The sequence below is a fragment of the Ochlerotatus camptorhynchus genome, unplaced genomic scaffold, assembly GCF_037179485.1.
Source record: "Ochlerotatus camptorhynchus isolate MF236.1 unplaced genomic scaffold, CSIRO-AGI_Acam_v1.1 ptg000150l, whole genome shotgun sequence".
Lineage (NCBI taxonomy): Eukaryota > Metazoa > Arthropoda > Insecta > Diptera > Culicidae > Ochlerotatus > Ochlerotatus camptorhynchus.
In genome coordinates this window covers 4,566,699-4,591,228 of record NW_027040640.1, presented here as the reverse complement: position 1 = coordinate 4,591,228, position 24,530 = coordinate 4,566,699, and the positions used below count along the sequence as shown (strand labels likewise).

At 45.4% G+C, this 24,530-nt stretch overlaps 1 protein-coding gene across 4 annotated transcripts in view; it reads left to right on the top strand.

Moving 5' to 3' along the window:
• Positions 1–16,577: 16,577 nt before the first annotated feature.
• Positions 16,578–24,530, top strand: part of LOC135701166 (FHIP family protein AAEL005291) — a 93,222-nt gene continuing 85,269 nt past the window's right edge. For 2 of the 4 annotated variants that reach the window (XM_065221910.1, XM_065221907.1), the window contains exon 1: positions 16,600–17,744. The gene's annotated coding sequence lies outside the window, so the exon portion shown is untranslated. Of the gene's footprint in view, positions 17,745–24,530 lie in introns of all 4 variants that reach the window. The other 2 variants (XM_065221909.1, XM_065221908.1) reach the window with 2 other exon arrangements.

The following is a 24,530-nucleotide window of genomic DNA, read 5'->3' as shown; positions in this document are numbered from 1 at the left end:
ACCAACAACTGCAGTTTTTTTCCAATGGAAAGAAAATGCTCTGAGTCAATTGAATTCAGTTGCTGAGTTGTTGGAGTTGGCCGTGTAAGAACTTTTCAAACTTTTATTGGAAACACCGCCAACTCTAGAAATTTACTGAACTCCCAGAATACCAATGGCCGTCGCCAAGGGCGACAAACTCAAAGATACGAATTCAAACAGTTTAGAAATTCATAACATAACATTAATATTTAATCACAGACAAACAGACGTAACTCTTCAATCTGGATCACCGTTCACGCATTTAACACGGATACTAATTTTGTTCATTTAAATCAAAAATACAAATGTTCATTCTCTAACCAGATGAATTATTCAAAGTAAATTGAAAGCATGTTTAAAACAAAAATATTTATGATTGAATTAAATTCAAAAGCATGTTAACTTGAACAATACAAGCGTAACTATTCAAATCGACGTATCTGCTTTTGTAAACAATCACTTCAATCGACGATTTGTCTTAACTGCTAACTCACCCATGCATACAAACACCATCATCAGGTAGGGGAATCTTTCCCCTACTAGCCAATCTGGCGGATAGAATCTTGGGAATCAATTGAGCTGTCAAATAGCGGAACCAATCGAGCAAATCACGACCAACAACAGAAAAGAGCACATCAGCTATTGTGAACAAAACTTCGGAAACCCTTTTCTCGTGACTCAAGGCTCCCCTACGCAAACTAACACCATCTTTGGGTTGGGGAAAGTTTCCCCTATCCGATGATGCTGGTAATTTGCGTTCGATTGGCGAGGAAAGAATAATCAAAGTTTTGTTTATAAAAGTTGGAAGTACCTTTTCAATTGTTGGCCTACAATATATTGAATAGGGTTCTTTAAGGGTATTGAGGTAAATGCATATTCGTAATCTGCATTAACTATTTTAAATAAGAATGATTACATTTGCAAAAATCAACTTATTAGCTCGTTGTCACTTTGTATGGGTGCGAGCTGTCAGTTTGTCAGTTTAGTGTCAAACAGTGATGTTATTATTTTGCTTTAAATATTGATTTAAAAATCGAGATAAAAGTGTGTGGGTTCGAAAAAAATATCGCTGTGCTCAGATGATATATAAAAACCGATATATTTTTCAAAATTAAAGAACCCAATTGGTTCCGTTTTTTTATAGGTAGAAATTCTATCCGCCAGACTATGAATATAGCGACTATACTACTAGCTAGTGTTGTTAGTTTTTATGAGTGAGCTACACTAATAAAAATTTAATGATTATTTTTATGTGTCCCACACATGCATTTTTGCAATGTGATAAACAAATGATATATATGTGTCGGACCTGTCGGACACTGTGTACACATAAAATTCATGTTTAAACACACATACTATTCATTTGACTCATAAATTTCATGTGTACTTCTGAGTGGACTCTGTTTATGTGTACTTGAAAACCATGTGGAATTTTACATGGAGTGTAGCAGTAGAGAGGGTCTAGTGATCTTTACTGCATTGGCAGTTTTGCTATAGAATTCACCTAGGCATAGGTTGCCAAGGCAGTTTGTTTTGAATCCGCTCCTCTCTTATACTAGACCTAAAGAGCCTAAATTTATAAAGAGGTGACATGTCAAAATTGGAACAATCGATTGTCTTTTTTTTTTTTTTTTTTTTTGCTTTATTAGAGAGATTTTCAGCCTTGGGCTGGTTCATCTCTTAAAGACGAGGGGTGGGGACTTCAGACGGGAGTCCCCCTAATTACAGAGCTAATAGGAAGGGGATGTGAGGTTCCAGAGGAGAACCCCGAGGATACGGAGTAAGGAGATGGGTGGGAGCTCCAGAAGGGAGTCTCCATAATAACAGAGTTTTAATATTTCAGAGTTGGAAATTTTCCTTTAATGCTACAGATGTTACTGTCCTTTTGGATTATCGTGGTCAAGTGGTCAAGTTCCGTGTCCTGTTCCTTTGTAGTCGCTGTGTTTGATTTTAGTGCCGTCATTCGTCCATTTCCGTGTCCTTGTACGTGCTTTGCTTGGTTCAATATCTTCGTTCATCCGTGTCCGAGTCAGTATTTGTTGCCGAGGTATAGTTTGGGTCCGAATCATTGTCCGTTGTCGTTGCTTGGGTGTTTAAATTTGGTTAATCAGACCTGCTTCCTGAAGGAAGCAGAATAGTGCAGCGATGCTGGATGGGTCATCCCTCAGGGTATCCCTGATGCTACCTGAGATCCCGTAAAGGGAACGGGGTCGTTGGTACTGGGGGCATTCGCATAAGAAATGCTCCACTGTAAGTGGAACATTGCATGTCTCGCACTGCCGTCTGAATCCGCCTCCGCCTCCCATGTTGTGGGAGACTTTGGTATGTCCGGTTCTCAACCGAGATAGAATGACTTGAAGTCGGTGTTCAGGTGGATCCTCCCATTTCCTGGTATCCCCTTTTACCTTCCGGGTAAATAAGTCTCGAGATCTCATCCATTCGTTAGTCCAGCAGTTCCATATAGTGATTGTGATCCACCGCTTTATGTCCTGGGCCGGAACCTTTCTGGTGTAGAAGTTGGACTGTCTTCCGGATGCCGCCAGGTGGTCGGCTTCCTCCCCAACAAACAATTGAGAGCTCTTATAAAACACCTGAGTTGATCAAACGTTGAATAATAGCTTCCAGAGTTGAACAAGAATGTAGTTGTATTGCCATTTGATTAAAAGTTTTAAAAGCTGTTGGAGCACTCTTAAATGATTGTTTACGTTCGGTTTAACTATATGCTTTATAAGACCTACGATAACTTTTATAGCACCTTAGTTAAACTGATTCACAAGAGCTATACAGAACGTGGAATAAACGCATCAAAACAAACCATTGAGAGCTCTTATAAAACACCTGAGTTGATCAAACGTTGAATAATAGCTTCCAGAGTTGTACAAGAATGTAGTTGTATTGCCTTTTTGGTTAAACGCTTCAAAAGCTGCTTGGAGCACTCTTAAATGATTGTTTACGTTCGGTTAAACTGTTTGACAGGAGCCATACAGGATGTGGAATAAACGCATCAAAACAAACCATTGGGAGCTCTTATAAAACACCTGAGTTGATCAAACGTTGAATAATAGCTTCCAGAGTTGAACAAGAATGTAGTTGTATTGCCTTTTTGGTTAAACGCTTCAAAAGCTGCTTGGAGCACTCTTAAATGATTGTTTACGTTCGGTTAAACTGTTTGACAGGAGCCATATAGAACGTGGAATAAACGCATCAAAACAAACCATTGGGAGCTCTTATAAAACACCTGAGTTGATCAAACGTTGAATAATAGCTTCCAGAGTTGAACAAGAATGTAGTTGTATTGCCATTTGATTAAAAGTTTTAAAAGCTGTTGGAGCACTCTTAAATGATTGTTTACGTTCGGTTTAACTATATGCTTTATAAGACCTACGATAACTTTTATAGCACCTTAGTTAAACTGATTCACAAGAGCTATACAGAACGTGGAATAAACGCATCAAAACAAACCATTGAGAGCTCTTATAAAACACCTGAGTTGATCAAACGTTGAATAATAGCTTCCAGAGTTGTACAAGAATGTAGTTGTATTGCCTTTTTGGTTAAACGCTTCAAAAGCTGCTTGGAGCACTCTTAAATGATTGTTTACGTTCGGTTAAACTGTTTGACAGGAGCCATATAGAACGTGGAATAAACGCATCAAAACAAACCATTGGGAGCTCTTATAAAACACCTGAGTTGATCAAACGTTGAATAATAGCTTCCAGAGTTGAACAAGAATGTAGTTGTATTGCCTTTTTGGTTAAACGCTTCAAAAGCTGCTTGGAGCACTCTTAAATGATTGTTTACGTTCGGTTAAACTGTTTGACAGGAGCCATATAGAACGTGGAATAAACGCATCAAAACAAACCATTGAGAGCTCTTATAAAACACCTGAGTTGATCAAACGTTGAATAATAGCTTCCAGAGTTGAACAAGAATGTAGTTGTATTGCCTTTTTGGTTAAACGCTTCAAAAGCTGCTTGGAGCACTCTTAAATGATTGTTTACGTTCGACCAACCACCAACCACAATTTTGTTGCTAAAAATAGCACAAGTGATAGGCACGTTTATATGACCATAAGGCAATGATTATTCGACTGCAAGAGAAGTCACTCAAGATGAGCTTCATATACTTCTCTCATATGATCAAAATATGTATTCAAGAATAGAGCAGATGGAAACAGAAGCGGCTGGCAATCCGGGATCATGAGTTCGAATCTTGCTTCGAGAAACCCTCGGTGGAGTAGAGGTAAATTATATATATAGGTGTTTATTAATAAATGCAAACATTAATTTAAGACATATATCATATAATCCAACGATAACATTTCTAGATAAATTCTCTCAACTAATTATTAGAGAGATTAATTGAAAGAATATCAATCAAAGATTAAAACCGATGCTAGTTACTACTTCCTCCATGATCACAGAATGTGAATTATGGCATAATTACATATTTTTTCAATGTGCTCAAATAAATTAAATTAATAAAAACTGTACAAGTTTTTGTTTTGGCGTACCACGACAATTGTTAAATTAATTTTAATCTGTGAATATTGTGAGTACTTACACAACGGTTATTAAGGAGTCATTAAAAAGTGCTATAAACGCTTTTCACCGCTTGCTGTACAATGATTATTTAGGAGTCATAAAAGAGTGCAACAAACGCCTCTCAGGTTCACTCTCTACTAAATTTCAAAGCAGCTGTCAAGAAGTGTCTACAAACGTTGTATAAGAGCTTTCACCAAAATAATAAAGCTTGATTTTAAATATGTATCTATAAACGTTGTATAAAAGTTGCTTCTATCCGGTTGTTAAGGAGTCATTGAAAAGTGCTGTAAACGCTTTTCACCGCTTGCTGTACAATGATTATTTAGGAGTCATAAAAGAGTGCAACAAACGCCTCTCAGGCTTACTCTCTACTAAATTTCAACGCAGCTGTCAAGAAGTGTCTACAAACGTTGTATAAGAGCTTTCACCAAAATAATAAAGCTTGAGTTTAAATATGTATCTATAAACGTTGTATAAAAGTTGCTTCTATCCGGTTGTTAAGGAGTCATTGAAAAGTGCTGTAAACGCTTTTCACCGCTTGCTGTACAATGATTATTTAGGAGTCATAAAAGAGTGCAACAAACGCCTCTCAGGCTTACTCTCTACTAAATTTCAACGCAGCTGTCAAGAAGTGTCTACAAACGTTGTATAAGAGCTTTCACCAAAATAATAAAGCTTGAGTTTAAATATGTATCTATAAACGTTGTATAAAAGTTGCTTCTACTCCTATACCGCGTATACATATAATGCTGTAGTTGAACAGGTTCTCCAAACCAGTGTAAACAAGAGTTTTACAGCAGTTGTAATAAACAAATTGTACAGTTATTATTCAGCATGCAGTTGAATAAAATCACAATGGAAGCGTTTCTTCAACAAGAAATTGATTTTGGGCAAACGTTTTACTGAATACGTTAGACAACACCTTTGTGTTGCAGTTGTATAGGTTCTCCAAACGAGTGTAAACAAGGGTTTTATAAAAGTTGTGGTGAACACATTGTGCAATTATTATTCAACATGCAGCTGAACAAAATCAAAACGAAAGCGTTTCTTCAACTGGAAATTGTTACTTGGGTCATTACCTCTGATCCCACAGTGTCCGGGGACCCAGACAAAGGTTGTTTCCTTAGGTGCGAGCTGCTGGATACCCTGGATCCAGGGGTGTTTAGCTGTTTCAGACTGGAGAGCTGCTAAAACACTTGCAGAGTCGGAGAATATGACGATCGGTTTGATTGAGGGTAGGGTGACAGCTACGAGAATGGCGGCTGCTTCAGCAGTGAAAACGCTGCATGGGTCTGGTAGTCGGTGAAAGGTGCACAGCTCCGGATCGGAAATTCCAATACCAACTCTACCGCCACTTCGGGATCCGTCGGTGTATCGTACTTGATGACTGTTGTATTTGGTTCGATGTAATTCGGCTACTGTTCTCACTAGCGCAGGGGAGTTGGTTCCCGCCCGGAAACTGTTCTTTATCGCCGGATCGATGGACAGACCGGGTGAGTTCCAACCTCTGGCTCCACACCAGTGGACCCTGGCTACAGGGGGGAGCTCCAGGTTGGCGGTATTATTCAGGAGATCGTTCGCCTCCATGAGGAGGGACACTCCGTCACTTGTCCCTGTAGTCTTTTCTGCAAAGCCAATCGCTTTCTTGCAAACAGATGCGACAATGTACTTTTCAAAAGGCAGCCTTCCACTCTCCACGCAGGCTGCCAACCTGGGGGTGGATGGGAGGAGACCTGATGTGATCCTAATGGTCTGATAATACACTGGAGCCAGTTTGTAAATCAACCTATCAGCAGCCAGGCAAGTCAGTTCTAAACCGTAGGTTAGTCTGGAATCAACTACCGCTTTCGCTACACGCATACGAATATCACGGTTGTTCATTAAGTGTCTTTTGGCCAGTGTTCGGAGTAAATCAATCCTCGTTTGGCAGTTCTTTTTCACCTCATTAAAGTGGTCGACAAAGTTTAGATGCCTATCGAGTCGTAGGCCGAGGATGCGGATAGACCTCTTGAAGGGCATGATTCTTTCATCAATACTGATTGGTGAGCGGAGTACATGGTGGTTCATCGGACAGATGTGAGTATAAGCGCATTTTTCTACCGAAAGGTGGAATCCAACGGATTTAGTCCACCGTAAGACAGCGTTCGTGGCTGCTTTTAGTTTTCTGCGTATAGCCTTCACGGTGCTGCCAACTACTACCAAGACGATGTCGTCTGCATACACAAAGATGTATATTTCCTTGGGAAGATTGTTGAAAACTCCGTTCATCCGTATTAAAAACAGCGTGACTGCAATCACAGAGCCTTGTGGGACGCCAGTCTCCTCCGGGAAACATCTGGATCTATGGTTGCCCATACATACTTGAAAAGTACGATGTTGGAGAAAATTTTTCAGAAAATGGATAATGTGGCCGGAGAGACCCCATTCCGCAAGTTGGACAAGGATGTCAGGCGTCCATGTCCGATTGTATGCCTTGGCGATGTCTAAAGTTGCTAGCTCCACGTGCTGGTCGGCATCCCTCGCGTCCCGAAGTACCTGATTAAGTGTGGCGAAATAGGTCCCAGTGCCATGTCCGGGACGGAAGGCGTGCTGGCGATGGTCAATGTAGCCGTTACTCTCCAAGTAGAGCACGAGTCTACGATTGACCATCCGCTCAAGCACCTTACTGACACAGCATGTCAAAGAGATTGGTCTGAAGTCCTTTGGCTCGCGACTCGCAGCTCCCTGCTTAGGAATTGGGACAACAAGGCTGTGCCTCCATTCTTCAGGAATAGTATTTCCTAGCCACTCGCTGTTGAGGAGGCTGAGAAGGGTACGTTTGCTTTCCAGTGGCAGATTTTTTAATAGAGGGTATCCTACTTCATCCGGGCCTGCTGATTTGCCGTGAGCCTTGGACAAGGCTAAATCAAGCTCTCTTGGTCCGAAAGGTTGGTTAATTTCCAGTGGTAGATCGTCCTCCGGGATGTGGAAATTATCCAGCGAATGCGTTGTCGCATTTTTTGTGCGACGGAAATGGTCATCATATCCTTCAAGAGCCGAAAGAGTTGCAAAGTACTCCCCCATAGCATGTGCAATTTTGTCGGGGTCTCTGGTTATTAAGCCGTCTATTCGAATAGCCATGCCACGATACTTTCGCTTACCGCTCAACGCGTTGACTTTACCCCATAGGTCAGAGGCCGTCTGTCCAGCGTTAATACCGTCGAGGAAAGTCTCCCAGCTCAAGCTTTTGGCGGTACGTATGGTCTGTCTACACTCGTTCCGTTTAGTTCTGTATGCAGTTTGTGCCGCTTCCTTCAAGGGGTGGTCCGCGGGCAGTCGTTTAGCTGCCCTTAAAGCCTTCCTTCTGGCCTTAACAGCAGCTTTTGTCTCAGGAGACCACCATGGTAACGACCTGGTTCCCGGGTTGGGACTTGTCCGCGGGATTGATGTGGTTGCCACTTGGTAGACAGAGCTGATGAAATCCTGGATATTGTCCGGTGTCGAGTTGGTAAAATTAACTCTAATAGTCTCCTGGAAAAGTGACCAGTCAGCCAACTCATACCTCCAACGTGGTCTACGTGAGATGTCTTGTGGCTGGTCGTCAAGTCGAATTACCACCGGGTGATGATCACTACCCATGGGATCTTCCTCGGTGCTCCAGAGGAGTCTGCTGATTATGTTGGCGCTAGCAAGGGACACATCTATAGATGTTGCTCTCTGACCACTGGTATATGTGGTGCCTCCATCATTGAGAACGACAAGATCCAGTTTTCTGGCCACTTCCATCAGAGTGGAGCCTCTGGTATTTGCAATTGGGCTGCCCCAAGCGGGATGGTGGCCGTTCATGTCCCCTAGTACCAGGATGGGACCCTCGACGCTCTGGAGTATATTTGATAGTTGGTTTCTAAGATCTGGTATTTTTCCACACGGAAGATACACCGAGACAACGGACATCGGGAATGGATGCTCTATCCTGATCGCCACGATTGGAAGATCTGTGTCTAACTGAATTGATGTGAAAGGTATCGAGGCTAGCACCCCGATTGCCGCAGAGTGGAAAATGTTTTCGTTCCTTCTAAGGATCCATTGATATTGACCCCCCAGAGTACGGTTCATCTTACCGACACTAGCCCGGTGGATCTCCTGGATTGCCAGGATGGTGGGCCTGCTGTCTCGCACAAGAATTTCTAGGTCCGAAAGGTTATTATAGAAGCCATTCATGTTCCATTGGATTGCCAAAGTGGACCCTCTGGGACTTCCGAAAGTTGGGTGTCGCGTGATTGGTGATGAATAATCCGAGGAGTAATCATCTCTTGGCGAAATGTTGGCCGGAGGCGATTGGCTCTGGGCAGTCGACGATTGTGTTGGACAGGGACTGAAATCAACCCGCATACCGGAAGAAGGTATCGAAGAGGAACTCGCATGCAATGGGATAGCCTTCTTGCTTCGTGATCTGGCTGATATTGGTGTCGGTGCTTTCAGCTTGGAAGCGGACCCCAGTAGGGCTCCACCGGCAGAAGCAGTTTGTGGTGACCCCGCTGTCGGCAGAGATAGCGATTTCGTAGGATACGTGGTTGTGCGGCAATGGCCTATGGAGTTTGCCAACGAACGCCGGGGGGAAACCACCAGTTCCGGATGGCATGTATCTTCCGCACTGGTGGGGCCCCGACTGCCCGAGGCCTTATCCGGTGCCGGTGTCCTGTGATCCGTCGGGGGGAGTATGAAATTATCATGCGACCCCTTCTGCTGCGGTACCTTGCCTCCCGTGATGTCCAGGTGGGGGAAAGCGAAGTTATCGCTCGACCCAATATTGTTTCGTTCGCTGATCTTGCATCCCTCGAAGTCCTTCCGGGAGAGAGTGAGGTTATCACGCGACCCGAGTGTAGAAATGGTGGTCCCCGGCAATGTCCCACCTGCAGAAGCAGTCAGAGTTGACTCAGCGTTGATGCTCAGCTCGCCAGCCTTGAGTCTCACGTGGTCCTGGTACTTAGCTGAAATCTTGAAGCCCTCGTCGTCCACAGGGGAATGGGAGCATACTCCCTTGTCCGTCCCTCTTCCATCCGCAGCGGAGAGAAGAGGGTTGTCCACCAGTCCCGGTGAGGCAAAGACGTCCGCACCGGTGGAGCCTCGACTACTCCACTGCTCCACTGGGTAGGTGGGTTGAGTTGTGTTCAAAGTGTGGTCAACGGAGGTTGCCAACAAGCACCGGGGGGAGTTCACCAGTCCCGGTTGGTCGAAAAATTCCACACTGGTGGGGCCCCGGCTGCCCGAGGCCTTATCCGAGTTGCTAGATTGTTCTTGTAGGTATGTCTGTCCTAGGTCATGTTTATTGGTGTCCTGGTTTGGGTGGTCCGTGTTCTCTCTGCTACTCTTATGGTTTGGTGATGTAGCCATGAGTGCGTTGAGAGTGGGTTGCGGTGTTGCAGAGTGCAGGACTATCGGGACATGGACACGTCCTGATCGTTTTGCATATTCTCGTCCGATGAAAAGTCAAGATCCGAAATGACGGATTGGAAGTCAAGCGGGGCTTGCTCTTGAACTTTTACCTCGTCGGAATCGGAAATATACATAATGTTATCCATCTCGTCTTTATCGTTCTTATGTAGATTTTCAGCTTGGGTTTGGTGTGTCAGCTCGTCGGCTTTCGTTCTTTTGGGTACCATCTCCCCGCTATTTTGTTTGGTAACGGTTTTCCGCGATTTCTTCTTGGCACCTGTGTGCTCGGGATGGGTGTTGTTTTGTTTTTCGATGGTCATGCTTGTTTCTTGGGCAGGATCGGTATTGATAGCAGTTGCTATTCTAGATGCCTTGTGGTTGGGGGTACAGCTATCCGTGAGGACGGGTTGCATGGGATTTGCTTCCTTGCGTTGAGATTTAAGGGTGGGTTTCCCATCGAGTGCTTGTTTGTATGCCTGGTTAACGGATTTCAGAACGTCGATTTCCTTATCTTTCTTGGATACTTTCGCTTCGAGGGCTGATACTCGGGCGATAAGGTCCTCGATGGTGCCATGTTTCCGTACGAGATCCATCCTGGAATCCTTGTTCGATGAACTTTCCAAGGCTTGGATTCTTTCATCCTTGTTTTTAAGTTCCTTCTGGAGGTTCTCCACAAGATTACAGAGGTGGTTTAGGTCGGAGTTAGTTGTTGTCGTGGGACCTACTGCGATCTGGTTTTCCAGTGCCTGGATCTTAGCATCCTTCTCCTCCATTTTCTTTACCATGATTTCAAATTTCGTGGACAGTTCGTGGATGGTCTGATCTTTGCTATGTACTGTGGTATCAGCGTATGTTTTTTCCCCTTGCATCGCTTCGTAGATCCTCCGAGCTGCTGGGTACTGGATACCTTGATTAACCCGTATGTGCTGGATAGCGTCTTCGGTTTGGTAGACTGGGCACTTCCGACTTCCGATGGCGTGGTCCTTTGTTTGACATCTTGAGCAGAATGTCTGGTTGGAGCAGGGTACGTCCTTGGCGACTTCATGCTGCTGACCGCAGTTTCCGCAGGTGGTGTTCTGCTGTTGACAGCGAGTTCGCGTGTGTCCGAATTTGTAACACTGGTAGCACAGCATAGGTGCGGGGTAGTAGGGACGGGTTCTGTATCGTCGGTAGCCAATGTCGATATGTTCAGGCATCGTCGTGCCGTTTATTGTCAGGATAACTGTGGCCGTGTTTTCCTTTCCATCCCCTACTCTTCTGGTGATTCGACGAATACCGCTGACATTCTGGGATTCCAGGTTCTCGAGTATATCGTCATCTTCGATCTTCGCTAGTTCTCTGCAACTGATGACACACCGCGTAGAGTTTAATCCTGGGTGTTTAGAAATCTTGATCGCCGTTCCGTCCGTGAGTTCCGTCATAGAAAGAAGCCGCTCCATTGGGTGCTGGCTCCTCACTTTTAGGGCGTACGCTTGCCCTTGTGCCTCGGAGAATGCTCCCTCAATCTTGCCACCAACGCGCCTTTCAATAGATGTTCGTAGTGTGAAAGGGTGATCAGGAAGTTTCTTTCCTACCGCAGGTTCCAACTTCAGAATGATAAGCTTGCCGTGATCCCCGTTTGGGTCCATGTAGCTGGGCAGGGTTGCTCCAGCATAAGTACCGTCTATCCTATTTGATGGCCCTCCCCCGGGATCACCGGGGAGTGGGGGAAAGCCCGCGCCCAGCATCGCCGCTGGTGGGGCGGAATTTTTCCAGAAGACACCAGTACCAACAATCAATACGAAACTAACGATTTTAAATTGGCTCACCACTTTAGTAGCCTATTGGTCCCAAGCAAACGATTAACGTACCCTATTCTAGTTGAAATTCTATTACTACACTATGTTTGTTTTGATTCGCTATGAAAGTTTGACAGATAACATCAGGGGTGTGTGGATTCATGCAGAACATGCAGGGGTGAGTGAAATAGCTTGGGACTGCTTGGGACCGTTGTTCTGGTACTGAGTGAGCCAAAAATAATAATGATTTTCTTCGGGACCCAGTGGTCTTAGAGTTACCTCTATGCCAGTACCGTGTGATATTACCAAATTCAAAGTGCAAAATGATTTGATTCGGTTTGGATAAACCGTTTGCTAATTAAATTAGCAGTGGAATACGAAGACTCAACGGCGATATGAGAATACCAACCGTAGATTCAAACGGCAGAGAACTTGCTTACAAGAGTGACCGACGGGCTACGACTTGCATACAAGATTCACGGCTCTAAACGTGACCCTGTTGACAGCAATGGATGCTGTTTACTGTGCGCTACAATGCTCACTAAACTTTGTGATTTTTCCACTCACCAGGGGAAAAACTGATGAATCTCCGTGCTATGGCGGCTCCTTGCCGGTCCGCGAAGCAGCTCTACACCTCTAAATGAAAAATTTCACTGTATTTCACTTGCTACGGTGCGAAACGCTGGAGCTCCTTTATTGCACACCCGAACGAAGCGAAACCGAACGTTGCAGTGAATCGATTGTCTGTCAAAGTCATAGAAAAAGTCATTCCAATCGAGCAGAAGACCTGTCAAATGGATAAGATGTCGTCTCTTTATAAATTCAGGCTCTTTAACTACACTGAACCAAAACATCCGCAATACTTCGAATGATTATTGCATTGCTCGAGCCCTTTAACAATATGCATTTGAATTTCGGATGATTTTCTTATAGTTGAATTCGTCGTCAGATGATGAACATCCATATGGCTGTCATCCAAATACAGGATAATTTTCGTTTGAAAATTAGCTATAAAACATATGGCACTCAGAGGACAATCATTTAAGAATAGTGTGACATGCAAGTGCTTTTAATTAGATTTATAATTTGATAATCTACAATTCCATACTGAATAGCCTTTATGCATACAACAAATTTTCGTGGTGGAGAAAACCTCCTTCACCACGAATTATCAAACATTGGTTTTCATCCTTTACCTATGTTCGTAACAGCTCTGATAGCGATGCATATGCTTCCACCTCGTTTGTCAGCTCAGATCAGCAAATGACATTCGATAGAATTTACATCATCGTTTTGAATGATTTGCGTTATGGGGCTGAACCAATACCATATGCATTTCCATTTAGTATGACAGTCATTCTGCAGAGAGCATTACGTATTTCAACTGAAGGCCCTATCCCTTCTCATAACAAGTTTCATCCTGTATTCGAGAGGAAAATCATCTGATTTCAAAACAATCGTCATCCGGTTGCAGCTATCATTCGAAAAAGCTATTTCGGTGTTTTGTTTTGAATGGTCTGAGGTTTCATTCGATCAGAGGATGATGTTCGTGTACAGTGTAGACCCTCTCTACACAGCAAAAAAAAAATAACCCCTCATTTTATCTGTCAAACTTTCATTGCGAATCAAACCAAACATTGCGTAGTACTAGAATTTCGACTAGAATAGGGTACGTTAATCGTTTGCTTGGGACCAATAGGCTAGTCAAGTGGTGAGCCAATTTAAAATCGTTAGTTTCGTATTGATTGTTGGTAACATGGTGTATACATCAGAAATTTTGGAACAAAATTTTGCCATTCTAATGTCGGTCTGACGTCAAAAATTTCAATCTCTTGACATTAGAACCAAACGTTTTAAGGATGTTTTCGGACCCGTATTCGGTTTTCCCATCGAGATCCGTATTCGGTTTCCCCATTGGGATCCGTATTCGGTTTCCCCATCAGGATACATCGGGATCCGTATTCGGTTTCCCCATCGGGATACGTATTCGGTTTCTCCATCGGGATCCGTATTCGATTTCCCCATCAGGATCCGTATTCGGTTTCCCCATCAGGATACATCGGGATCCGTATTCGGTTTCCCCATCAGGATACGTATTCGGTTTCCCCATCGGGATCCGTATTCGGTTTCCCTATCAGGATCCGTATTCAGTTTCCCCATCAGGATACATCGGGTTCCGTATTCGGTTTCCCCATCGGGATCCGTCTACGGAATCCCCATCGGGATCCGTAATCGGTTTCCCCATTGGGACCCGTATTCGGTTTTCCCATCGGGATCCATATTCGGTTTCCCCATCGGGATCCGTCTACGGAATCCCCATCGGGATACGTATTCGGTTTCCCCATCAGGATACGTATTCGGTTTCCCCATCAGGATACGTATTCGGTTTCCCCATCGGGATCCGTATTCGGTTTCCCCATCGGGATCCGTATTAGGTTTCCCCATTGGGACCCGTATTCGGTTTTCCCATCGGGATCCGTATTCGGTTTCCCCATCGGGATCCGTCTACGGAATCCCCATCGGGATCCGTATTCGGTTTCCCCATTGGGACCCGTATTCGGTTTTCCCATCGGGATCCGTATTCGGTTTCCCCATCGGGATCCGTATTCGGTTTCCTTATCAGGATACGTATTCGGTTTCCCCATCGGGATCTATATTTGGTTTCCCCATCGGGATCCGTCTACGGAATCCCCATCGGGATACCTATTCGGTTTCCCCATCGGGATCCGTATTCGGTTTCCCCATCGGGATCCGTATTCGGTTTCCCCCTCGGGATCCGTCTACGGAATCCCCATCGGGATCCGTATTCGGTTTCCCCATTGGGACCCGTATTCGGTTTTCCCATCGGGATCCGTATTCGGTTTCCCCATCGGGATCCGTCTACGGAACCCCCTGCGGGATCCGTATTCGGTTTTCCCATTGGGACCCGTATTCGGTTTTCCCATCGGGATCCGTATTCGGTTTCCCCATCGGGATCCGTATTCGGTTTCCCCATTAGGATACGTATTCGGTTTCCCCATCGGGATCTATATTTGGTTTCCCCATCGGGATCCGTATTCGGTTTCTCCATCGGGATCCATCTACGGAACCCGTCATCGGGCAAACTCCCCGCCGGGATCCAGCTTCGGACTCCCTACCGGGATTCGGCTTGGGACTGGTACACTTTCCTAAAAAAATAAACATAATTACATTACATTACATTAATAAATTCACATTTACTTACTAGAAAAACATTGAATCGCCACCAAAACTCGCGACGGACACATTATCGGGCTAATTCGTCGAAAAACCCTCGGAAAAACCAAACTTTTCCCACTGCGAAAAAAAACTGTACACGGTTAATGAGATCAACGCAAATTTGAGTACAGTGTACTCAATATCGAAAAAAGTGCAGGACTAGGGGAAGGACAGCTCCAAGTATCAGTATCAATACCGATGGTGGAAATATTAAATATTTTAATATGTGTGATATTTGCGAATCTTTTACTTAGTCTGACAGTTGTTTTTTGTTTGTTTTTGACTTTTTTGGTTTTAAGTGTACATTTGACATTCGTTTAATCAAAAATGCATTTCACATGAGCGGCAAGTCATTCCTTTGTGATCTTGCTGGCCACCGCCACCAAAATTCGCTCCTTGTTCTCATAAATTCGGCATTTTTGGGTAGCTGTTCTCTGTGCACATAATCGGCCGCACTTCCATTCCCAGGAATAAATTTCCACGAATTCTTCATCGTCTGTGAACCAATGTGCTGTTCTCCGATGGAACGAGAATCGATTGACAACGCCGCCCCTGTTAACATCCCAGAGTGATGGTTCCGTGGTCGTATTACGCTCGATTCGCCATGAGCATGCAACTTGGAGAGATTTGTTGCTGGGGGAACGTCTAGTACCGTTTTTATCATGAAAAACCGAAGTCGAAATCGATCAGAGCTATCGAAAACGAAAATCTAGGCAAAAATTATGACAAACAGAAAGCTGCAGTAAACATAAACAACAACGGTGCAACGTCATTGAGTGTATGCGTTAAAGATACACTGTTATTTTGTTTTACTTTGAAGCTTTCCGCTTGACAGTTAATATCATTAATATTTATATTAAAAATTATAATAACTACCAATTTGAGCAATTTTTACATCAAATATTACTTCAGATAAAGTTGTACTTCCCCTAGGTTAGGTTCTGTTGTCATTGGATGTATTCTGATGTCAAATTTTACATCGTCAAGACGTTTGATTCTGATGTAACGTTTGAGGCTAATGTATTTTTATGTACTTGGACGTCACACTGAAGTCTGAATACATTAAGGGTACAGCAATACACGTTAAAATTTAACGTATTGAAGATGTCTGTTGATGTTTCCTACATTACAATTCTATTCGGGCGGTGCCAAATGCTGTCAAATACAATTGATTTCGATATTGTTGAAATAAGCATGCTTTTGAATTTAATTCACCCATAAATATTTAGATTTAAACATGCTTTCAATTTACTTTGAATAATTAACATGTGTAGAGTTTATATTTTTGATTTAAATGCACAAAATTCGTATCCGTCTTGTCAATCATAACTTATTTTACTTATTTTTGAGCGGCACTTTTGACCGAAATGAGTAGATCCTAATCAAATTTGGGGAGTTTAGAAATAGCGTGTAATTTCTCACAGATTCGCTTTTTCTCGCTAAATCCACCACGTGGGCTAAATCGGTGCTGTTTATCGCCAAAGTGTCAAACCGATAAAAATGACACACACAGAAACGAGAAAAAGTAGGAGGAAGCAAAAACCGTGAAACGTCGCCTTGGCTTGCAAGCTCGGTCGTTCGTAAGGTAACATTTTCCCCGTACCCGTCGTTCGTTCCGTACGTGAATCAGCCAACAGCCGTAGCAAGATGTAATCTCGCGATCCGCAGCGCAGAGTGAGTGTTCCAATAAAATTGGTACCATCAACTACGAACGAACTACTTTTTTCGTTTACCGTCGTCGTCGCGGACAAGAGGAGTCGGAATTTTCTCTATTATTTTCGCTAATAAACTCCTCGGGGCAGATTCCAGTCGCGCGAGTGCCTGTGTATGGTGAAAGAAACTGTCGCCTGGTTAGTTCCAGCGAAATTCGGATTGCATTCCGCGGGTTTCCTGCGTAGAAAAAAAAAAAGGTTGGAAAAGAGTGCAAAGTGCGTTGTGGTGAGGGTTTGTGTTGTGGCAGCTTCCTCCCCCGTTGCTTTTGCATTCGGATAACGGCACAGTGAAAATTTTGGATTGAATTCGGGTAGGAAAATAATTGACCACAAAAAGGCATAGTAAATTCGGGTTAAAAGAACGGAGGAGCACCTTAATTTGTGACCTTCGCCGAGATTCATATGACTCGCTCGTTGTGTGTTTGTGTGCAACGGAATCGAACAATAAGAAGACTGCCCTAGAAGCTGAAGCTGACTGCCTGTCCGTGACAAGTCGTGTGTGGAGAGGGAGTGGGATCGGTTTCATTCGCAGCCTCAGCAGAGCACCAGCCAGCAGGTCTAGAGATTGCAAAATCTATATTTTCCATCACTTGCTTGTGTCTGAGTCTGGGATGGTGTCTCCGTGAGTTGCACAGACTGCAGCACTTCATCATCATCGTAGTCTGTATTTTATTTTAACACCATACTTAGCTGGAGATGATGTCGGGGAAAATAAAAGTGAATAAAGTGAAAAGTACCTTGCTAAGCTGAGAAAAATGCAAACGAGAAAACAGGAAGGGTGTTGCTGCTGCTGGTGCATCGGCAGAATAGTGTACTGGTTTATATAACGAAGCGAAAGGGAAGAGAATCGTGTGTGCAATCAACACTATTGTGTTGCGATACCCTTCCTAGTGCAGCGCTTGTTTACGATTTCTGGACCTGCCGGAGGAATATAACAACGAAGGCACAAAGGGGGATCAAGTGCAGTACAGTATCGAATTTCTGCGCGAGGCGCTGTGTGTGTGTGTGCATGTTTTAATCTTAAAAAATAGAATACAGTAAGTGTATCTAGGTCTGGTTGCAATCTGTGTGAGAATGCATCAATCGAATGAGCGAGGATGTCTTTGTCAAACTATTTCTTATTATCAATGAAGTTTCAATACGCGGAAAGGTGGGATTCATATATCGCTTTACTGACGTTGCTGCATTTAATTTTCACTTGCATTGGAGGGTATAAAAACCATCCTTGCTTCAGTACAAGATAACAAGTTTTGAAGCTTCTTTTTTTTGTGATAACAAGCATTACTCATAAAAAAAAATATCTGATAAGGGGGGACCTTGTCACGAAAAAGTTATGGTGACTTTTGTGCCTGTGCCTGTAACTAGTGACATTTCTCGCTAATAAAGCATAGTTGAATCTTCAATTTAACCCTAGTAGTGACATAAATGGACTAAAACGGATATTGATGATAATTTTATTAGCGGGCAGTAAAACGAACCGATCTGTTCAAGAGTGCGAAAACTATTATATTATCTTGCTTAAATATTTACATATAGCCTACTGTGATTGAATGATACTTACTTAACGATCCTGCGCACCTCCAGGGCCTTTGTGAAAGATTTCCATCCTGGGCGATTACTAGCTTTGGCCTTGACCTGTGCCCAAGTCAAATTTCGGTCAACGTTCTTAATTTCGCTGTTTAGGCTCCGCCGCCAAGAGCCTCTGGGTCTGCCTATGCTGTGATGTCCTGCTGGATTCCAGTCCAGTGCTTGCAGATTGCAGTGCTTGCAGATTTCGTTTCCGCTCCGTCGTAGTGTGTGGCCGACCCACTTCCACTTCCGTTCACGAATTTCTGTCTCTATCGGCTTCTGATGACACAAACGATGAAGCTCGGAATTTGAGATCCAATTGTGGGGCCACCAGGCACGAATTATGTACCGCAGGCATCGGTTGATCACCTGCAGCTTCTGAGCGTTCTCTACTGATAAACACCATGTTTCACTGGCGTATAACAGCACAGACTTCACGTTCGAGTTAAAAATTCGGATTTTGGTGCGTCGACTGATCTGATTCGCTCTCCATACATTTCGCAAACCGGCAAAAGCAGCCCTCGCCTTCTTAATCCGTGCATCTATGTCGCTCTTGGTGCCGCCGTCCGACGCTATCTGGCTGTCAAGATATTGGAAGCCAAGCTTTCGACTTTCTCCACTGCCTGCCGAGCTACCGTAAAATTGGAACGGTTTTCCGTGTTGACATCCAACGATTTGGTCTTGTTGACGTTGATGGTTAGACCTGCTTCAGAGGAGCGTTCCACAAGGTCGTCGAGCTTAGTCGTTGAGATGCTCCATGGTAATAGGCTGCCACAGCAACCCACGGTACGGTACACGGTCAACGGCTCCAACCATGATCTCGTCGATTACGATGAGGAACAGTAGCGGTGATAATATACATCCTTGCCTCACACCCGCGATTACCCGAATCGGGTCAGACAAAGTTCCGTTGTGCAAAACTCTGCATGAGCAAGCCTCGTACTGCGCTTCGATGAGGTTGACGATCTTATCAGGGACTCCCTTGCGTCTCAGAGCGCCCCACAAGTTATCGTGGTTTAGTCGGTACCAAGTACAGGAACTCTTGGAACTCATTGACCTGCTCCAAGATGATGCGGAGCGTGATAATATGGTCCACACAGGATCTTCCAGCACGGAATCCTGCCTGCTGTCGTCGGAGAGTTGCGTCGGTCTTCTCCTGTATCCGAGTGAGGATAACTTTACACAGAACTTTGAGAACAATACACAGTAACATGATGCCTCGCCAGTTGTACAGTTGGATCCCCCTTCTTGGGGACATTTACCAAGACGCCCTGCATCCAGTCGGTCGGAAAAGTCGCGGTGTCCCAGATATTGACGAATAGTTGATGCAACATTTGTGAGGATAGCATGGGGTCAGCTTTGAGCATCTCTGCTGATATGCGATCGACCCCCGGGGCTTTGTTGGACTTCATACTTCGGATGGCTGCTTATATCTCCTGCAATGATGGAGCTTCAGTGTTGACGCGAGTAACGCGCCTCACCCTTGGCGGATCATGCCGAGATGTTGGTGGTTGGTTGACCGTTGAAACTTCGAGAAGTTGTTCAAAGTGCTCAAACCAACGTTTCAACTGGTCGGTGAGCAACTGTCCAGTCGCGTCTTTCACAGGCATCCTTGGGTTCATCATTGCCCCGCTCAGGCGTCGTGAAACATCATAGAGGAGGCGGATATCGCCAGTTGCTGCGGCTTTCTTCCCTTCATCAGCCAGGGAGTCCACCCACGCTCGCTTGTCCCGTATACAGGAACGGTTAACTTCCCTCTCTAGAGCCGAATACCGCTGACGAGCCTCGTTCTTGACTCCTTGGGTCCTTGCTCGCTCTATCGTGGCTTTCGCTTCTCTCCGCTCCTCGATCGTCCTCCAGGTTTCATCGGTGATCCACTCCTTCCTGTGAGTGCGCAGCTCACCCAGGTTGTTCTCGCTTGTTTCAATAAAAGCATTCTTGATGCTCGTCCACTGTTCTTCTACGCTGCCACCTTCCGGAATATTAGCTGCGCGAGCCTCGACGAACGATCTCTTCACTGCTGGGTCTTCCAGTCATCGTGTGTTGAATCGCCGCCCGAGTCTCTCTTCTCGCCGTTGAACCCGTGCAATGCGTAGGCGGATCTCACCGACCAGGAGATGATGTGTCGCGATGTCAACGCTGCGTTTATTCCGAACATCAAGAAGGCTCCGTCCTCATTTTCGGCTGATGCAGATGTGGTCGATTTGGTTCTCTGTATATCCATCACGGGAGACCCATGTGACTTTATGCACTGGGCGATGGGGGAAGAGCGAACCCCCGATCACCATGTCGTTGTTGCCACAAAACTCTGCAATCAGCTCGCCGTTCTCGATGGACCATGGCGTCCCATAATGCGCTCATAGTCCGAGTTGTCGGAGCCGATCTTCGCATTGAATTCGCCTGTGTAGATCTTGATATCACCTCTTGGAGTCTTATCCACGACCATGCTTGGCATACACATTTTTGATCACGAACTGCTCATTTGCTAATAACTTTGCACACAGTTGACAAAAAATAGTTCTGTTTGAAGCAGTAGATAGAATAAAGTTAGAGCTTGTACTAGGTACGTATGAAAAAGTAGATTTTAATTCTAGTAATAAAACTGTATTTGTTTTTGCGTTGTAAAAATCTAGTGAGAAATGCTCGCTGCACATCTCAGACTTAATGTGTAAAAATTCATTGGTGTCGATTCAATAGTTATGATTTACCTACTCTTTGCATATCTATAGTAAGCTATGATCCTTATCTATCAATTACTTTAAAGAAAATCAATTTTCAATAACTGAGTGAAAAGTTATTAACAAATGAGACTGCCATCTTGGGTATAGCTTTCGGGGAGAAGCATTTCGTATTCAGCCGCTGGATGCCAGTCAGACGCTGTTTGAGCCGCTCCTAACATGGAGAACAGACGCTCGGGTTTTGTAAGTCACATCCTCCGAAAAGGATGCAGCTCCCCCTTCCCTGTCAGCATACGACCAAAGTTCCCACCAGGGTTGATTCTCCGTTATTCCCTAAGGTTACTAGTACCCCAGCCGGCGCCGTGGGATGGAAGGGATAGGAGTTACTGAGCAAGAAGCTAAGGACCACTTTCTCTTGCGTGACGGGTCTATTTTATAACCTTCAAGTACGCGAAGTACCGGTGGTACGCATTATCCCAGTCTTTTGCCAGTCGATCGAATGATAGGTGTAGCTTCAATCATGGGTTGCTTGTACTCCTTCTCTCCTTCTCAAGCTGTATCGCTTGAATTCCCATCTCCTTCCGACAGGTCTCTAGCTTCACTCTCGCCAGCGGCTTGGTCAAGGCGTCGGCGATCATGGACTCGGTAGGGCAGTATACAACCTGGATTACGTTGTTGCTGACCAAGTCTCGGATGAAGTTGAACCGCGTGTCGAAGTGCTTGGTTCTTCGACTTCCTTCTTCAGCTCGCAGCATAGCTATGCAGCTCTGATTATCTTCGCTGACAACGATCGGCCCGGCAGCTTTCTCACCAACATCCTTCATTAGCTTCTGCAACCAGAGCAACTTCCGGCAGGCCTCGGCTAGGGCGACATATTCCGAGCAGCCCAGGAAATCGGTCCGCCCAGATGGAAAACAAAGCTCGAGTTTGATTTGTGGTCTTGATGATCTCCGGCCCAATCAGCATCCACGTATGCTTGCAGTTGGCCAGGTCCACCGAGCTCCAGCTTCAAATTCGCAGTCGACATCTGGTACCGCAGAGTCCGCTTGGCTTCGGTCCAGTCAGCCTGGCTAGGCTTTGCGCCCCAGAATGGACGCACTGATGGCAATATCGGGCCGCGTGTTTACCGTTACATACAGCAAAGCACCCACTGAGCACTGAAAATCGTCCTTCCGTGGCATTGGTTGCTCCTCCTTTTGCTGTTGCTTCTGGTAACCTGGATCCATTGGTATACGGGATGGTTTAACGTCTGCTTGTCCAAATCTTGCAGCGATTCTACGGATATACGAGGCTTGATCCAGCAGGAATCGTCCATCCTGTCCTCGCTCGAATACCAAGGTAGTTGCTGTCTTGAAGTGCTGCTTCAGTGTCGCTTCGATTCTTCTGTACTCCGTTTCATCCTGGCAAGCTATAAGCATGTCGTCGCGGTAAACGCGTAAAGCAGTACAAATGCCTCACAAACAGACAAGGATCTGCTTCCGATGGCACGTACCCCAAGCTTTGCAGTACTTCGGTGATTCGCTGATTCCATACTCGTCCTGCCTGCTTCAGCCCGTACAAACTTTTTCGCAGCAGGCACACGTAGCTCTTCGTACCGGTCGAGAATCCAGGCGGCTGCCTCATGTAGATGGTTTCGGCTAGGTTCCCGTACAGGTAGGCTGATTTAGGTGACCACATGCTTCACGAGTAGCTTCCTCTTGGCGGCAATCGATAGCAGCGTGCGAAAGGTAGTCATAATCGGTACCGTATCGTTGGCTGAATCCTTGTGCGACAAGTCTTGCCTTGCATTGGGTGACATTACCGTCAACGTTCATCTTCCTTTTATACACTTATTTGCAGCCAACAGGTTTGCGATCGTTGGGCAAAAGAAAGACCTCCCAAGTGCCATTCTCCTGGGATTGGATCTCCACCTCCATAGCGCGCTTCCACAAATCTCGCTCCGGGCACTTCATCGCCTCTTGGAACGAACGGGGCTCGCAGTACTCTTGGACAGTCAAGAACCTCTGTGGCGCGACTCCTTTGTTCGCGCGGCTGCATCGGCGAACGTTTGTGGTTGTGCCAAACTCCTTCTGTCCCTCGGTAGCCTGTGGTACTGTGTCCCGGTCATCTTCATCGTTGGATGTGGCAGTTTCAAAACCGTTGAAGTCGCTGGATTCACCGTCGTCTTGATCATCGTCGACCTCGGAGTCCGTTGCTACGGGAGCATCATCATCGTCTTCCTCAGGTGCTGTTAAAGCGGGACCATCATCAGATACTTCCCTGCGAAGGTTCGGTTTCCCGAACCTCTCGATGTGTCAGAAAGCGACAATCTCTACTCGTGATCATCTTGTGCATCTCGGGGTCGATGAAACGGTAGGCCTTATGGTGCAGCGAGTAGCCCACAAACACCATCTTCTTGGATTTCGCCTCCTTCGAACTTCGAACGCTTCTCGGATGGAATCCACACGTAAGCCGACGAACCGAAAATCATGAGGTGGCTGAGATCAGACTTCTCTCCAGTCCAGAGCTCGTACGGTGTCTGCGACATGGGCTTGGTTGGCAAACGATTTTGAAGGTTTGTGGTCGTATTCACTACTTCAGCCCAATACTTGTATGGCAGCTGCGCGTCCAGAATCATGCAGCGGACCATCTCCATCAAAGAACCATTCTTACGCTCCGAGACCTCGTTCTGCTGCGGGGTGCACGCTGTGGTAAACTGTTGGCTTATACCTTCTTGGCGGCAGAAACGGTCGAGGGCTTCATTCTGGTACTCACCACCATTGTCCGACCGAATCACTTTGGGCGTTCTTCCGAAAAATCATCTTGACAAACTTCACGTACTCCTTGATCCGCTCAGTACCTTCCAACTTCTGTTTCAGAAAATATACTACGGTGTAGCGAAAGTGGTCATCGTGAGGAAGTAACGACAACCGCCTGGTTTCGGCGTCCGCATCGGTCCACACACGTTCGTATGGATAATGTCCAGCGGTTGCTTCGACTTCTTCTTGGACTTCTTTGGAAATGGTAGACGGTCCAGTTTCCCTTCCAGGCAACACTCGCAAGTAACGTAACACCTGCAATCTTCGATGTGGATTCCCGATGCTAGTCCTTTCGTCTCCATCACATCCAATCACAAATCGCATCTGGCTCACGATGCCCAAGGATACGATGCCAAGTGTGCAAACACTCTGGATTGTGGTTGGACGCACTCTCCTGCTCAGTCCGCAGTTTGTACAGTCCCCCTGAAGTGGTTGTGCCTGCAATCACCTTGTCGTCTTTAAGAATACGGCACCCATCCGCGTCGAACACGAACCTCCTGCTGCGTTCACCCTCTGGAGAAACCCAGATCATCCTGCACGAACCAACTCCTTCCATGGTTATCTTCTTGTCATCTGCCAGAAAGACGCCCTGCTTCACGCTTTTATCCAGCTCAACGAAACTGTTCGCATCGACGAACATGTGGGACGTCGCGCCAGAGTCGATGTTCCACGCATCACGTCCACATGCCTTATGCAACGCCAAGAATGTAAAATCCTGCGACGCATTCGATTTCACCTTGTCGCTGCGATTTTCCATCAGCACCCTACACTGCTTCTG